Source organism: Rana temporaria, chromosome 3 (genome assembly GCF_905171775.1).
Source record: "Rana temporaria chromosome 3, aRanTem1.1, whole genome shotgun sequence".
Taxonomy (NCBI): domain Eukaryota; kingdom Metazoa; phylum Chordata; class Amphibia; order Anura; family Ranidae; genus Rana; species Rana temporaria.
Genome location: NC_053491.1, coordinates 178,292,358 through 178,310,513, shown reverse-complemented (window position 1 = coordinate 178,310,513; position 18,156 = coordinate 178,292,358). Strand labels below are relative to the sequence as shown.

Sequence of the window (18,156 nt, the reverse complement as noted above, 5' to 3'; positions counted from 1 at the left end):
GCTAACCTAGAAGCATTGTGGGCAACACAGACTTGTCTGTCTGTATTTTGGCTGTTCACAGGAATGTGTTTTTGTATGGTCATCATTTTAATTATTTAGTTCAGTTCTGAGAGGCTATGCATAAAACATTTGTTGCAAAATCTATAAAGATTACAGTGTTGGTTGACTGTATTTTTAAAATGTCTTTTGTCCGCCTTGGCATGGCAAAACCTGTTTTTATAGGCATGTTTGATGTTTTACTTATTTTTTTCATTTTATTTTTGGAAGTGTTGTATGTTGGGAGATATTCAAACAGTGGTAGCTATAGTAAGCTTTATACCATATATTTTTGTTACCCTTTCCTCAAACGCAATCTAAAAAATCTAATCTAAAACTGAGTTTGTAATATTTCCTCCTCCCTGATGCCCCTCTAAACTTTACCAGTGAGATCAATGGCACAATCATTGGTACCCCAGCACACACCAGGGTTCTAGGTGTGATCCTGGACTCTGACCACTCCTCTGGGTCCCACATCCAATCATTGAGTGAGTCAACATTTCCAGAATTTGCCACTTCGTAACTAACGATACCAAACAACGTATTCACTCCCTGGTTATTCCCTGCCTTGACTACTGCAATGCCTTCCTCACTGGCCTACCTTTTTATACAGTCTATTCCCCCCTTCAGCCTATTATGAATGCTGCTGCTAGACTTAAACACCTTATTAACCAATCTGTGGCTGCTGTCCTTTAGCAATCCTTTCAGTGGCTGCCAATAGCCCAACATACAAAGCCATCCACAACACTGCCTCAAGTTACATTATTAATCTTGTCTCCAAAATATCACCCAAACCATACTCTCCAGACTTCTCAAAACATCTTGCTCTCTAGCTCCCTTGTTACCTCCTCCCATGCTTGCCTCCAATACTTCTCCATAACCTCACCCCTTCCTTGAAACTCCCTACCCCAGTGTGTCCAATTGGCTCCTACCCTGATTGCCTTTGGGCAATCATTGAAAACCCATTAATTTAGGGAAGCCCACCCCACCACCACCTGCAAAATGTACTTCAGCCACCTCTATCAGATTATACTTGCAGCTATTACCTTTTTTACCACCTCCCCCTCCCTTTAGATTATAAGCACTATGAGCAGGGCCCCCTATTCCTTTTGTATTGAACTGTAGTGTAATCATATGGTCTCCCTTTATATTTTACTTGTAGCGCCTATGTACTTTATAGTACTGGTGCTAGTTAAATTTAAGGGTAGATCAGAGTGTAGTTAAACTCTGATCCGATTGTTAAATGCAAAACAGGGTCTCTGTCGCAGCTTGGCTGTGCTGTGGGCTTATTCTGTTGTACTGGGGTGTTCTTTCAGCCCCGGTGCTGCAGGTGGCAGCAGTGGAGTCAAGGTTTGTGTGCTCTTTCTCAGCAGCCAATCAGGAGAGTTTGTCCTCGCTGTGCATGCTGGGGAGGGGTATTTATGAGGCAGACGCCATTGGTTCTGGGTCTTCTTCGTCCAGTGTGCCACCCACCTTTAGGGTGGCCACGTCACAGCGCCCCGGCATTGTGGCCTACCTGGCCGGGGCGTGCGTGCCACGCGGTGTTCCTGGTTCTGGGACCATGCTGGGCCGGAGCATCTGAACAGCGACGGGAACCCAGTGGAACCCAGTGAGTGTTCCCACCTTTGAGGATCCCAAGCTGTACTGCTGTTCGGTGGGGAGTCAGTCTGAGAAGCGCAATTGAGAGGCTGTCGGCCCAAAAGGTCCTGGACAAACCACCAGGGATCGAGGTAGCCGGACACTGAGGGATTGATCACATGTCAGTCGGTACCTGGGCGACAAGTTGAAGGAGATCCAGGCGTAACTCATCTAAGGAAGGATACCTCCAATAATTCAATCCAGAGAGGGCCTGTGGCAGAGGTGTCTTTCTGAGGCTCACCAAGGGGGGTCTGTGGCAGAGACTTTTTCTCAAGTTCACTAAAGGAGGGTCTGTGGCAGAGACTTTATCCTACAATTGTCAGAGTGATACTCCGGCTGCCAGTGAGAGAGGCCTGTCCGGGTACACTAAACCCACTCCGGCGGGAGTGCCGCAAAGAAGGGTTACGTTTGGGAGCAGGACTGTTTCCTATTATGACGCCTGAACCTGCTATCCGCCATTTTTCTTCACCATAAGTTTACTGTTTTTACCCAGCTGGGTAATAAAGAGCACCACAAAGAGCTTCTGTCGTGGACATTCCTTTACTTCTATATGCAATACGCATCATTCACCCCTAGGAATTCGGAGGAGCCATGCTGTAATGTGCCGCCCAAAAATCCAGCAGCTCCTCCGGGGGTAATGCTACATACTGTTGGTATTATATAAATCATAACTAATAATTCTCTAAATGGGTCAACAGAGAGGGCCAGTTTCAGAGTTTGCTTATCACAGAAGGCCATGCAAAAAATTAAATGAATTTGGGTACTCAGTGGTAAGTTGTAGCAGTGAAATTATTCATTCGGGAAAACATTGGTTTACCACACTTTGTTCTGAGTCTTTTGCTCCTTACTTTTTTTATTAGGTTAGGCTAAAGCAGGTATCCCGTACATTCCTGTTACCAGCTTAAAATTATTATGGTGTAGAATAACAATGAAAATCCTCAGAGAGAGCAGATTGTCAACTACTGATATACAAAATATTCTGAATAATATATACAGTGTTCATCAAGAAACTGATTTTTATTTTAGATCTTTAATCTAGATATGTATATGCCGGAACATTTGTTTAGTGCTATACATGTATAAATAAAAAGCTGTTAAATACGCATATACTTTATAAATACAAATTAATATGTTGTCTTCTATTGAGTAGGAATTAGCTACTGTGCTGACCAGTTGTAACTAAGCCATTCCAACTCATTTGCATCTTAGCCTGGTAAGGAAAATTACATATCGCCATCCAGCTATATTTCACATACAGTATTAAACTTTAATGGCAACGATGCAACTATTTACATAATATCTACATAAAGATCACCGTGAGTATGCAAATAAAACCGGATGAATATATACAACTATTTGAGCTATATAGGAAGAAAGGAAATCAATATTTCACTAGACCCTATTCCTTTCATTTGTTATGAGGCAGGGTTAATTTATGCCTTCTGGCATGGCTATGAATTTGATTGCAAACCGTAATTTTCAATGGACATGACAGATGTCATAAACAACATCTAAATATTTATGTTGGAAGAATTGCTGTATGCAAAATAATCATATATTACATTTTCTACCCTGTTTAACTTGCTATACAGTTGTTTTTAATATGCATAGAAGAGTATGCCATGATTTAGAATGTATTCTGAATAGCAAAATAATTTTTTGTGCATGCATATAGTTCATGCATACACACATTCTTACACTGTTGATCAGGCACCTTCAAAATTGGCACATTTTTTTTTAGAATATTGTACACTAATGTTTGTACGCACCATAAAAAAAAAAAATCTTAATTTACTTAATTAAGGCAGACTACACAAGTGACATTAAAACCACTTAAATACATACTCCTATACCAAAGCTTTGTATCCAGCGCTAGTAATTGTATAAAACAGATGACTCCCTGAGGATTAACTCTGTCTGATTATACCCATTAGCCCCACATTAAAAACATAATTAAAGAACAATCATAAACATAATTATTGCTAGAAATTACTTTGCTTTAAATTCTTAAATCCAAACTGAACTCACAGAAATACATACAAAGTCAGATATTGCACCAATAACCTCCATTTTCATAACCTCACCTATACATCCATGTTGCAACAGTTGTGATGGAATGTCTGAATATGACTGTGAAATTCAGTAGGCACCAGAGTAAAACCCAATGCTTTCTGTAATTTACCAAAGCTGTGGTGTGGCTATTACTCAGCTATTACTATTACTCAGCTCTGCTAGCATAGGGCACTGCAGTGTGAGGGAAATAAGTACCATTTTTTACTTAATGATGAAGGTATTTTAAGGCATATCCTATAAAAAAATAAAAAATAAAATCATGATTTATAACTTACAAGACTAAAAAAAAATATAAAAAGGTGTGGACTAAAGAAAATACAGGGAGTGCAGAATTATTAGGTAAGTTGTATTTTTGAGGATTCATTTTATTATTGAACAACAACCATGTTCTCAATGAACCCAAAAAACTCATTAATATCAAAGCTGAATATTTTTGGAAGTAGTTTTTAGTTTGTTTTTAGTTTTAGCTATCTTAGCTATATTTAGGGGGATATCTGTGTGTGCAGGTGACTATTACTGTGCATAATTATTAGGCAACTTAACAAAAAAAATATATATACCCATTTCAATTATTTATTTTTACCAGTGAAACCAATATAACATCTCAACATTCACAAATATACATTTCTGACATTCAAAAACAAAACAAAAACAAATCAGTGACCAATATAGCCACCTTTCTTTGCATGGACACTCAAAAGCCTGCCATCCATGGATTCTGTCAGTGTTTTGATCTGTTCACCATCAACATTGCAATGTGCAGCAGCAACCACAGCCTCCCAGACACTGTTCAGAGAGGTGTACTGTTTTCCCTCCTTGTAAATCTCACATTTGATGATGGACCACAGGTTCTCAATGGGGTTCAGATCAGGTGAACAAGGAGGCCATGTCATTAGTTTTTCTTCTTTTATACCCTTTCTTGCCAGCCACGCTGTGGAGTACTTGGACGCGTGTGATGGAGCATTGTCCTGCATGAAAATCATGTTTTTCTTGAAGGATGGTGACTTCTTCCTGTACCACTGCTTGAAGAAGGTGTCTTCCAGAAACTGGCAGTAGGACTGGGAGTTGAGCTTGACTCCATCCTCAATCCGAAAAGGCCCCACAAGCTCATCTTTGATGATACCAGCCCAAACCAGTACTCCACCACCACCTTGCTGGCGTCTGAGTCGGACTGGAGCTCTCTGCCCTTTACCAATCCAGCCACGGGCCCATCCATCTGGCCCATCAAGACTCACTCTCATTTCATCAGTCCATAAAACCTTAGAAAAATCAGTCTTGAGATATTTCTTGGCCCAGTCTTGACGTTTCAGCTTGTGTGTCTTGTTCAGTGGTGGTCGTCTTTCAGCCTTTCTTACCTTGGCCATGTCTCTGAGTGTTGCACACCTTGTGCTTTTGGGCACTCCAGTGATGTTGCAGCTCTGAAATATGGCCAAACTGGTGGCAAGTGGCATCTTGGCAGCTGCACGCTTGACTTTTCTCAGTTCATGGGCAGTTATTTTGCGCCTTGGTTTTTCCACACGCTTCTTGCGACCCTGTTGACTATTTTGAATGAAACGCTTGATTGTTCGATGATCACGCTTCAGAAGCTTTGCAATTTTAAGAGTGCTGCATCCCTCTGCAAGATATCTCACTATTTTTGACTTTTCTGAGCCTGTCAAGTCCTTCTTTTGACCCATTTTGCCAAAGGAAAGGAAGTTGCCTAATAATTATGCACACCTGATATAGGGTGTTGATGTCATTAGACCACACACCTTCTCATTACAGAGATGCACATCACCTAATATGCTTAATTGGTAGTAGGCTTTCGGGCCTATACAGCTTGGAGTAAGACAACATGCATAAAGAGGATGATGTGGTCAAAATACTAATTTGCATAATAATTCTGCACTCCCTGTATATACACAAGTCAACCATTGTACAAATCACTCACTAGTTCACATATCATCTGTGGTAATACAGAAAAAGGCCAAATGGAAAAAGTAAGTGGACCATTAATTTACACATAGATCAAATCACTAAAGATGCATAAGGTGTTTTAAATGCATTCATTATTTTTATGGTGTGCATGGTATTTTTTTTATGGAAAGTTCAATTCACAAAAATTATGTTTTAAAGACTGATATTACTTGTGAACTGATTTAATAAATTACTACAGCTGCCTATGCTATTAGTAGGTGGTACATAAGTGAAAATGTAATAAATGCACAAGCAAAGCAAAACATAAGCCTCATATATGAAGACGATAGGTCTTCAACCTAGCTTTTAAAAGATTGCTGCAGCGTCAGAAACACGAATGAAGTACCCAAAGATTCATTTGTGTGAGCTCTAGCTTGGGACCTGCTTGTGCTCCTGCCCCTTCCTGCTATGCCTTGTTTGTCCCTTGCCATGCCTTTTTTTGTCCCTTGCCATGCCTTCATTGTGACTGATCCAGAAATCCACAGCTCTACTTCTGACATAAAGGAAATGATTTTTAATTGTAAGGTCACCGAAAACGAATTTCTGGTGCAAGTGAGTTATAACTGTCTTGTGAAGGTCAGCGAAAGAATAAATACACGGGATGAGAAAAGGAGGCAATTAAAAATTTCTGATGGGATTTATACAGTGTGTATATGTGTGTGTATATCTATATATATATATATATATATATATATATATATATATATATATATATATATATATATATATATATATATATATATATATATATATATGTGTGTGTGTATGTGTGTGTATATATATATATATATATATATATATATATATATATATATTGTAAGATTGGGGGACCAGACTCCAATGGTAGGTGCGTTTTTTCAGCGAGTATGCCAATCCAGACTGAGTTTTTTAAATGGCCTGGTAGCCCACTTTTATTTAAAAGACATCAAAGTTCAGATACAAAAGCAGCCCTCGCAGGGGTGTTCCACCATTTCTGTATCTTGGAAAAACATCAACAGTTCAGCCTCCCGGCTTTCACATTTGCCATCCGGCTGTTTCAGGCCTTTAGCTTAGGCCCCAAGTTCTGCTCCTCAGAACTACCAGTTTTAGACATAAGCACCCATCTAGCTTACGTCCTGCTGCAGCTAAGCACACACCTAGCTTATATCTTGCTGCTCCAACAGTAATGACCTCTGCCTCCTGCAGAGATGCATCCACTCTGTGACTTCTCTCACAGAGCTTTCTGAGTCACTTGACTCCTAGCACAGACCTCCTGTCTGTGGGGTGGGTCCCTGAATGCTGTTCAGGTTAGACTTAAAAAGCCCAAAACACAGCTGACCCATTAACGTCTGTTTCTCTAGAGAATTTGACGTAAAGCAGCCATTTCTCCCACAACACAGGGTCCCATCCTCACAATATATATATATATTATATACTGTGACAGGAAGTCAGGTAAATCTGTGGGTGTTGTCACAGACGGGACATACATTTCTGCCTTGTTTAGACGATACACCAATTGTTATTAGGCGTCGGCTGCAAATGTGGCCAGGACAGGTTTGAAGGCATTGGAAGACTTCAGCTGTTCAGAATGAGGCAATTAAGGCCTCTATAAGTAATCCAGGGGATTACCACTGATTTGCTGCATCATCCTGAGTCTTTGTGAGTAAGGAGAGCAGTGCCAGAAAGTCTTCTGAGGAGGTGAGGAGAGGATTGTTTTTTCTGTGTGAAAAAAATCAAAAGACTATTGTTTTTCTGCTGTATGACCAGCACTGTCTACCCAGCAGTAGGCTGTGCTAGACTTCATAGATAGGTTCCTGTGTGGAAGGTAGACACCCAAAGTGGCCAGGGTTTATTTTATGTTTGATTTTGTTTATACTGTTTGGATGCTTGCACTTGTTTCCAGCAAGATGGAAGAATACACCCTGGCCACTTTGGGCGTCTACCTTCCACACAGGAACCTATCTATGAAGTCTAGCACAGCCTACTGCTGAAGTCTTCTAACGCCCTCAAACCTTTCCTGGCCACATTTGCAGCCGACGCCTAATAACAATTGGCGTATCGTCTAAACCAGTGCTTTAACTGGGCCGGAACGCGGCGGTACTCAGTACCGCCACTTCCAAAAATGGCCCTGGAGAGTACCAGCACCTCTCCGTGTGCCCAGTACGTGGGTTTACAGTACCGGAACGCAGCCGGTGGGCTTGTCGAGTTGCGGGCCGGTAATGTGTGTCAGACAGGCAGCGCAGTCACAATAGAAACTGTATGCCGCCCCGCCGGAGCCGACTCACTGCTGCCGAGTGTGGTCCTGGCTCCCTTTCCTCTGTCCTGTCACTCCTGTCCTGTGCGTTTCCTCGACCCCCCCCCCATGGAGGAGAGTTGGTTCATTCCCCGGCGTGCGCCGCGTGACGTCACGCCGGAGGCGAGGTGAGAGGAGGACTCGCGCAGGGAGCTGTGTCGGCGGCAAGGAAAGAAGCCCAAGTCACGAGGAGCCTCAGCTCAGCCTGCGTCTACAGTTCCTAGTGCTGCTACTGTCTGGATCCTGGACTCAGGACTGCAACAGAAGAAAGTAAGAAAATAATTGACTGTATTGGAGGGGGGGGGGGGTTTGGACTGAGGTGACCATCAGTTTTTTAATAAAAAAATGGCAGAAAAAAATATTTTGAGCTTGCCTTCTCTAACTAAAAAAAACCCCCATTAATTGCAGCCTCACTGTGCCCATCAAACGCAGATTCCTGGCAAGCTTTCTTGCTCGCCGAGTGTACACACACCATTCAAAAGAACCGCCTTTCTTTTGAATGGCAAGAACGCGTTGACGTCATCGACTACGACAAGCATGCACTCATCACATTCGATGCCGTTGCCGCCATCTTGCTACACCCTACACTATGCCTTGAAAGCTACCGCATGTGCCAAAGTCTCATTGAGCATGCGTGGGTTTCCATGGAGGCAGGTAAGTATACACACACTCGGGTTTCTCGGCAGGAAAACACTGAATCACGATTTTCTTGTCGAGATTCCAGGCAGTTTTCTTGACGAAAAACCATACACATGAATCTGCTCTGCCAGCAGATTTCTTGCTGTTTCTGGCCAAGAAAACCATGCGTGTGTACGAGGCCTAAGGCCTCGTACATTTGCTTGACGTAGTCGATGACGTCACTGCGTTCTTTTGAATGGTGTGTGTGTACACTCGGCGAGCAAGAAAGCTTGCCAGGAATCTCGTCAGGAAAACCAACGTTTTTTTCCTGACGAGATTCCTGGCCCTGTGTACAGGGCTTAAGAATTGGATATGGTCTTACTCATGAAGTCTGTTGTCTGATAAGGGATAATAACCAAAAGAAAAGTTTTAACTTGGTCATCAAGCATCAGTCTTTTTCTGTACATATAATTTCTGATTGCAGCTTCTGTTCTTATTTTCTGTAAAATTTTCTTCTAAGTAGTAGCATAATATTATCATCCTGTGACCCCGTTTAATATTCCATGAACGTGCAAGAACAGTACAGAAAGCCTCCTATGCTTTGTGAAATTGAAATTGTTTTTCAACAAGCATATTTCTTATTGTACAGTGGCAGCGCATAAATAGAAATGCCAATCAAATCTTGTGCAACTTGCAAAGCGATTATTTAAGTGTTCTCCTGAACAACTGTATAGATTAAGAGATGTATGTGAACCAACAAAAGTTAGATATTTATATTAAAATGTACCCGTCATCCGTACCTTTTTGCTTTTTGCTTTGGCAGTACTAGAGTTCCATCCCCTCACCCAGCATGAGAAGAGGTGCTTTTGAAATTACACCAACCCTTGGTATGAAGAATAAAGACTCACAATTTATCAAGCTGGAGCTGTTAAAGTAAACCTATCATCAGTCTGAACAATTCAGAGTGTATGAATGTACTTCTGTCAAAGCGATCTCTACATCCAGTGATAGACAGCTGGAATTTTTTTGTAAATCCAGACTTTACTTGTTAATGTCAAGGTGATCATGATCCCCCACATGTTGAGACTTTATTTTTCTGCATTGCCATCCATCACATTGAAGGGCCAATAGGGAGACATAGGACAAGCAAGGGTATGACCAACATTTACTGGAAATGATAAGCCCCACTTGAGACAAAACATAATGTTATACAAGGATTAAAGCGGAACTTGGCATCTGTACAAAAATTAAGTCAGCAGCTACAAATATGGTAGCTGCTGACTTTTAATTAAACACACAGTTACCAGCCCTGGGATCCAATGCTGTCTTCGCCAGGCTGGTTCTTCTCCAGTCTTCGTGTCCCCGGCGCTGCCGTCTTGATTGTGTGGACCCCACTGTGACTTCCTACTGGTTCACAGCCAGCTTCCCACTGCATATACGCAAGTTGCGCTGTGCTTTCTGACTGGACCCTCAGACTCCTGGGACGCGGATTTGTTGCGGAGGGAGGGTAGTGAATACCTGTCACAAATAAGTACCTGCTCCAAAAAAAAAAAAGTTTTCAAAACGGGCAGAGGAGGAAGGGATGAGGAGGATCAGCAGGAGGAATGTCAAAACTTCAATTTTGAGGGGAAGTGCTGCCTTAACTTTTTATCGCGGTCTGTGTTCTCACTAGGGAGATTTACCCTCCGTCTTTGTCCCAGTCACATGGTATCACAAGGAGAGAACGGAAAAGAGGTTAGAGGATATGTCTCTGTTGGGGAGGGGACAACAACTGCAACAGCACTTTCATATAGTAGAATGGGAGGGTCCAGAATATCTGTCAGGATCATATTGCTCGATGTCTTCCTGTCCCAATAACACTGTCTTGTTTCTTGACCTTGTGTCACCGAGTGAAGAGCAATATTTCCAATTCGAACATCGACATGGGTTTATTTCAGTCTGTTAAAAATAAAAAATAAAACTTTTTTTGCTTTTATTTTAGCTTCCCCTAGATCCACAGGGAACACTGACATTGTGTCATACTTAGTTCTCTGAATAGCAATTGAAACATGATTGAAAAATCTAAGTCAACATTATTGTACCTCATTTCAGAATGATTTAAGTGTTCTTGTAGTTGAGTGAACTGAGACCATAATCGGTAATACAATCGAAAGAAATCTAGAGTTTGCTGCAACACCTCACCTTTTATTGATCCTTCATGCAAATGACATCAGACAGTACGGGGTACAGTAAAAGTTGACGAGTTTCACTCTGTGGCTAGCGCCTACTTATAACCTCATGAGGATCAATCATCCTCATGATGGTTCAATAAAGGTGAAGTGTTGCAGTGACTTCTGGATTTCTTTTGATTGCGTATCTGCAGACGAGCTGTGCTAGTAGTTTCACCTAAATCTTGGTTGTGCTGTGCATGGATGTGCTAACCTAGTGCGTGCGGCCTTCTCTTTTGGTGGTATAATCAGTAATAGGTGGAGCACAGGTGAGTGCCATCATTCTAGGACTTAAAAGTGCGTTGCAACAAAAAAGGAGAAAAAATAACACTACTACCACTGTGGCGGCTGGTCGGCAAGTGGCTAATAAATTAATCATTTAAAAACTGCATCATGGATTTACTCGGGTTATCTTTGTGTAATATAAAAATTATTTTGATCTGAATCATTAAGTGTGAGAAATATGCAAAAAGATAAAAAATCAGTAAGGGGTAAATACTTTTTCACACAACTGTGTGTGTATGTATATAATAAATTATATATATTTATCAAAGTTTGTAGAATCTAACTTTCATACAGACTAAATAATATACCCTGTTTTGGGTTTTTAATCAACTGTAGAAGTATATTTTTTGGCCTAAATTTATGAAGAAAAAGTATTCATTTGCAAAAAAATGTTTAGAACAGACACAAAGCAAACCTGTTTTTCAAAATTTTCAGTCTTTTTTTTTATAACAAAAACAAAAAAAATCCAGTGGTAAAAAAAGAAACCGTATTAAATTCAAAATGCTAACCACAACATACAAGACCACCCACAACATCGCCCCCAACTACATCCTCAACCTCATCTGCAGATATCGCTCAAATTGTCCCCTCCGCTCCTCCCAGGACCTCATGCTTTCTATCTCCCTTGTTACGTCCTCCCATGCTTGCCTTCAGGACTTCTCCAGAGCCTCTCCCATCCTCTGGAACTCCCTGGCCCGGTATGTCCAATCAGCCCCTAACCTGTTCACCTTTAGGAGATCCCTGAAAACTCACTTATTCAGGGAAGCCTATCCCACACCCACCTAACAACTGTCCCTGAGCCACCCCCATTAAATCATTCCCTGGATCTATTATCTTTTGTTTCACCTTCCCCTCCATTTAGAACGTAAGCTCTACAAACAGTGCCCTCCTGTCCCTTCTGTATTGAACTTTACTGTAATTATGTTGCCCCCCCTCTACATTGTAAAGAGCTGCGTCAACTGTTGGCGCTATTTAAATCGTGTATAATAATAATTTGAGTACAGTGTTGCATGACTGAGTAATTGTCATTCAAAGTATGACAGTGCTGAAAGCTGAATGTCTCAGACTGGAAGGATGTTTGTTAGTGTCCAGAATTAAAGTAGTTAATGGCCATCAATGACTTGAGCAATTTTGCATAGAAAAATGTAAAAATAAAACTGTCCAGATGTGCAAAGCTGATTGAGAACTATCCATACACACCTAAGGCTATTATTGCTGCCAATGGTGTGTGTGTGTATGTATGTGTGTATATGTGTGTGTATATATATATATATATATATATATATATATATATACACTGTATATAAAATGTGTGTATGTTTGTATGGAATAAAAAGGGATTAGCACTTAGTGTGTTCATAAAGTGATAGGTTTGTTTGGTAAACCATAAAAAGCAATGTCAACATGTGTAACACTGAATATGGATCAAAAAACTAATATCAAAATGCAAGCATAAAGCAGCATTATTTTATATATAGGTCATGATATATTCCAGTCCTGGCTGACTCTACAGTATGATCTTTTTAGTGCTCTGTTGGCACAATGAGTAAGGTTCACGTGACATAAGGTTTAAATTTTTCATGAAGGCATAGACATTAAAGTCACTCATCCACATTTTGTCCTGTAATGCCTTAATAAATCATGAATTTTAGTCTGAGAATTGCGTGGACGAAGTCGGGTTAACATTGATTCATGAACACAATGACAGAATGACAGTTTCAGTACAGAAAACAAATGTACTGTGATTAAATTTAATTTTATCTAAACCATTCTCATTTGCCATGACCTTGGACGTAAGATCAAGCTGTGAATTGTTATTGAGTGTAACAATTTTAAATTGCTCAAATCTCCATAGTTTCTTTTAATATGGGGTACTCTCCAGTGGTACTGAAACGCATTGTCAGTTGTGAAGGTTGCTTTATTTAGTTGATTCAAAATAAAACAATAGTGGTTTAGCTTTAGGGTATAATTGCAGCATTTGTACAAATTATATGGCCAAGTACCTGTCTTCCTTATTAGTAATTCAAAACTGTTTATTAAAACTTGTAACTCCTAGAATATTGTCACTTTCTTAGGTCTGTAGCCACACCAATAATGTAAGCTAGTAAACCATCAAGCTTTTGTTTATGTGATGAAACTGAAACGGGACATTTACATGTAAATTCGTTATTGTAAACCCAATTTTTTTTAACATACATGTCATACTTACCTGCTCTGTGCAATGGTTTTGCACAGAGCAGCTCTGATCCTCCTGTTCTGGGGTCCCCCGCTGGTGCTCCTGGCTCCTACTAAATTGCCCACCATCACAAGCCACTTGTCATGAGGGCTCTCGTATGGGCTTGTGTCCATTGACACAAAGACCGTGGCTCGGTCATGACCCATGCTGCCTCTAAGGCTGAGTCTATGAGGCGGGAGAGAGCGGAGAGAGCTGCTCTTGCGCTCATCCCTGGATGGAGATCTGGCTCAGGTAAGTATAAGGGGGGGGGTGTTGTAGAGCAGTGGTCATCGACCCTGTCCTCAGGGCCCACTAACAGGCCAGGTTTTATGTATTACCTTGGGGAGATGCAGACTAGAATACTGCAATCACTGAGCAGCAAATGAGATCACCTGTCATGTATTTCAGTTATCTTGAAAACCTGGCCTGTTAGTGGGCCCTGAGGGCCAGGGTTGATGACCACTGCTGTAGAGAATGCATTAAAGGTAAACCATCATCCCTTAGAACCGCTTTAAACAAAATAGGGGGGGGGGGGAATATTCTGTATACTAAACCTCTATGTAGATCCTTCTGTCCATTGAACTTTGCCATCATGCTTTGATCCTATTAAAAATGAGACAGTACAATGCAAGTAATTATGCAGAACTAAAAAACAGGTGTGCATTAAGGTTTATCTAAACCCAAGGACAAAAATGTAATACTGGTTATCCTGACCGTAAAATATTTCCTGTCGTAGGATGACTTGCTCACCATACTGAATCTATGGAAGATCTGCATTACGTTAGTACAGGGCCACAGAACACCTACTTCTCTTGTCTTCTCTATAACATTAAAGGAAACAAAAAAGGAAAAACGGAGGGCGCACCGACCTAGTGTGATACTGATTGGTGGATTTTATTAAAATAGTAAAAACAAATCATAATACTCACAAAAGGAGTGTTAAAAACAGGCCTTGAGTCACAATGCAGCAAAGAACCAACACCATCGGCATAACACGATATTGTTTCGATCCGTGACCGTGGCTAGGGCTGACGCGTTTCAGGGGAGAACCCCTTTCCTCAGAGCTAAAAGGTCTGCAGTGCTTCCTCACCAAGGGACTTGTCTCAATAAATACTAACTTTAGGTAAGTGGTAAAGACACCCCTCCCATAAAGTAGGAGGAGCATGACCGGAAACCCACCCACATGTCCACCACCTTTTCCTTTTCCCTCCTCTCCATGTCTATATCCAGCCATTCGTAGTATGAATACACAGTCCAGAATGCACTATACCCAGCAATGTATACAGAAATGTACATACAAATAACTACCACAATATGGCATCAATATATATACACACACACACCACAATATGAACGACCTTTTCAATCAGAGCACTCAGCAGATTGCTGCCTCCAGGTACATGGTTACATCAAATCAGTAAAGTGCCAAAGTGTAGTGAAGCATCTCATAATCACCACTTCCAATAAGGGGCTATGTAGTTGCTCATATATACCACACGAGCCCCACTTGCAGTGCTGTGCCTACCTTCCTTAGACGAGGTGGCTGCTGGAACGCACGCCCAACGTGGAGGAAGTCTTTTGCGCTCCAGCCGAGTCTGCGTTCCACTGCGCATGCGCGTGACGTCATCGACGCCGCGCGCGGCGCATGTACGGTGACAATGCGCTCCAGCTTGTAGAACCAGCAGGCTGGAGCGTCTCCTTCCCTGCTAGATGGCACGTTCCCAAAGGGGAGAGTTAGACCGTTGCCATCTAGTGGTGAAAAGTGAATGCTGCCACTCAGTGTCGCCTCTATATAGCAGGGTATCATCACTGAATGACAAAACACCAAAAGGAAGGGAGGAGGGAGGGGAGAGGAGGAATTTTAGGGGGAAAATGAATTACATGGAGCGAGCCATCAACCTTGTGCAAGTGAAGAATTAATACACACCCATTGCATAAAAGACATATATTATAAATTATTTTAAAATCTAACTTTCAAAAGCGGACACATAATACATAATTAAAAAGAGTTGATTATTAGTTATTATTGATAAATTCCAGATAAAAATGAAACACCATTTAATTCAATTAAAAACCACATGATAACAATAATATAATAATGTTGCCTATGGTCATATGCCCAGCCTTAATGGTATGGATGCACACTCACAGAGGTCCCAGGTGATGGTACCTAGAAGGACTGCAGACCCTCCAGATATCTACATAGCTAACCGTGCAATCATACTGTTACAACCTCCCACAGTGCCCTTAGAGACACCTACAAAAGGTAACCCCAATAGTACTACATATGATTTTGTGAATCGACTAGACTAAATATTAAATATTAATTAAATATTCTCTATAACATAACATAAGGGCCTGTGTGGACAGGCTTTTATTCACTTCAAACACAGGTTTTGTGTTCTGATATTCAATAGCAAATCCACTTAATCCAGGCCAAAAGGAAGTCAACTGCAGGTTAGATGCACCTGACCTCAATGAATTCTGAATGATTTTAGAAGCATCTCAAACTAATTCTAATACCAGACCAAAGTTAATCGACAAAGGCCCGAAATTGATCCTGTTGCTTCACTTTTCATGAGCACAGGTTTACTTTTAATATCATGGTCTGTGTCCTATTTTAATTTATATTCATTGATGAGTTTATAGTTCACAGTTTTATTTGCTGTAAAAAGACCAAATGTTTTTCATATGTGGAACCTTGGAAGATTCAATGTGGGTATTAACATGCACCCTTTTCTATGGTGGAAGATTTCTTGCATAGTTAACAACGAAAATAAAAAGTCCATAAGGTTCAACCAATCCAATAAATACATAAATCAATATATGTTCCAATGTAAAGAAAATAACATTTATGGATTCAGTATGAGCTGATGTTGTACAGCTCCTCAGCAAGACCGTAAGTAGGAACCCATGTACTCTGCAGTTTACATAAGTTACTAACTGAGCTGAACTAAAAACTTTCTGCAGCTATTAGCTGGATCTTAAAGAACCACATTGCTATCAAAAATGTCAGATCTGTCACCACACACCAGTGAAACCAAAAGGGCTGTTTATCAATTCCCCGGGGAGTATCCAGTGTGAAAAGGGTTGAAGAAAGCATCCAATGCCCCAATTACAGACTGGCTGAATTTGTGTTTTATTTTTTTTGTTATGAGAGTCCCACATGCACTTTTTCACTTATCTGCCTGTCACATCTAATATTGTTTGCACAGGAAGACTGAAGAAGCCAGACAGAACCATTTTTTACAAGCTGCTTCATTTGCACGTTAGATTTTTCTTGGTTACTTTTTATGTGGAGTTGAAAATACTTTGATATCCCACTGTTAAAGGCATCTAAGACTTGGTTAAGAAAATCTCTCCCTGTTACGATCATGACAGATTGCCTTCACATTTATGCAAAATGTATGCTTAAACCCCAATAATCAAGCAGGCAGGGGTCAGTCTTTTATTGGCATGTAGGTAAAATATGCTTTAATTTAAATGTATTCCAGCTATGAAAAATTATAAATCTACAGTGGATTGTATGACACAGGACTAAATGTTGAAACAGTAAGGGACCTTAATTATTGCATGTTGCTTTCAATGGTGCCATTCATAAATGACACCCCAAAATGTGGAAATACATGAATAAAAGCACAATGCACAGCAATAAACTAAAGAATGTTGCCATAAAAGGTACGTTGGGCAGCCCATTCTTTAAAATTAGTTGCTTTACTGCAACCAACGTACATTAATGCACGGCATAATGCGTATGTGCTAACAAACCATAATAGTGTGTCTGGGCCTTTAAAAATCAAAATAAAATCACGAAACGCCGGTCCAATGCACACATTGTCTTGTCCCCTCAATCTTACAGGTAACCTGTAAGTATGGAAATAAGGAAGTTGACATTAATAACTTGTTAAGTTATACATTTTAGTGCTTTCCTCCTTCCAATATTTCAGTACTTGGTGAGTTACTGGCCCCCGAACAGCAGTGTGTGTATATATCAGCTGTCATGACAATATGCATGCTAAGGCAAGGATGAGAATGACAACCTTGGAATTGTGTCTTTTTGACTCGGAATTTATAATTTGGGTGTCAAGTCTCTGGTGTGAGGCCGGATTGCTGAGAGGGCGCCCCTTACACCGCACCCCTGGGAATGAGACAGGGAGTGCGGGGCCCAAAGGTGCACGGATTGCCAGTACTGCTGCTGACTAGGTAGATGCAGGCAAGGTAGCTGGGGTGTGCTGGAAGAGTGGACTCAGTAGCTGTGCAGGGAAGGGTTCAGGTGCGGTACCGTAGGTAAACCAAGAACAAAGTCTGGAGCCAGGCCAAGGGTCATACACAGGAATCAGTCCAAAGGAATTTACAAGAACAAGCTGGGTCATACACAGGAGCAGAAGATATAGAGTAGTCAGCCAAGCCAGGGTCAGATGCGAGGAGATAAGCAGAGTCACAGGTTCAGACGTAAGCCAAGGGTCAAGCCAGAGATTCAGGATACACAGGATACAGGAGACACAGGAAACCGATGACAATCCAGCAATTTGGGATCAAACAGTGGCAGCCTTTTATAGGCCAGCAGGGGGATCCACCTGTCACATGATGTGCCTCTGGCGGGCATTTCTTCTACTGGCAAGATTGCCAGTACTTTCACGGCCATTTCCCTGACACAGCCTTCGGCCATTTCTTCTACTGGCAAGATTGCCAGTACTTCCACGGCCATTTTCCTGACATTGGGTTAAGCATATTAAAATATATAAAAAGCATGTAAAATCCACGCTTGGTGTAAATAAGGAAAAATAGCATCCACTTAACAACCTGTGATATCAGTTGATAAATAATAAAGAGAAAAGAAGCAGCGCTCCAAATAA

The 18,156-nt window shown here is 41.1% G+C and overlaps 1 protein-coding gene across 1 annotated transcript in view; it reads left to right on the top strand.

Moving 5' to 3' along the window:
* NELL2 (neural EGFL like 2) overlaps nucleotides 1–18,156 on the top strand; it is a 329,995-nt gene that overhangs the window by 256,609 nt on the left and 55,230 nt on the right. The gene's annotated exons all lie outside the window — the stretch shown is intronic.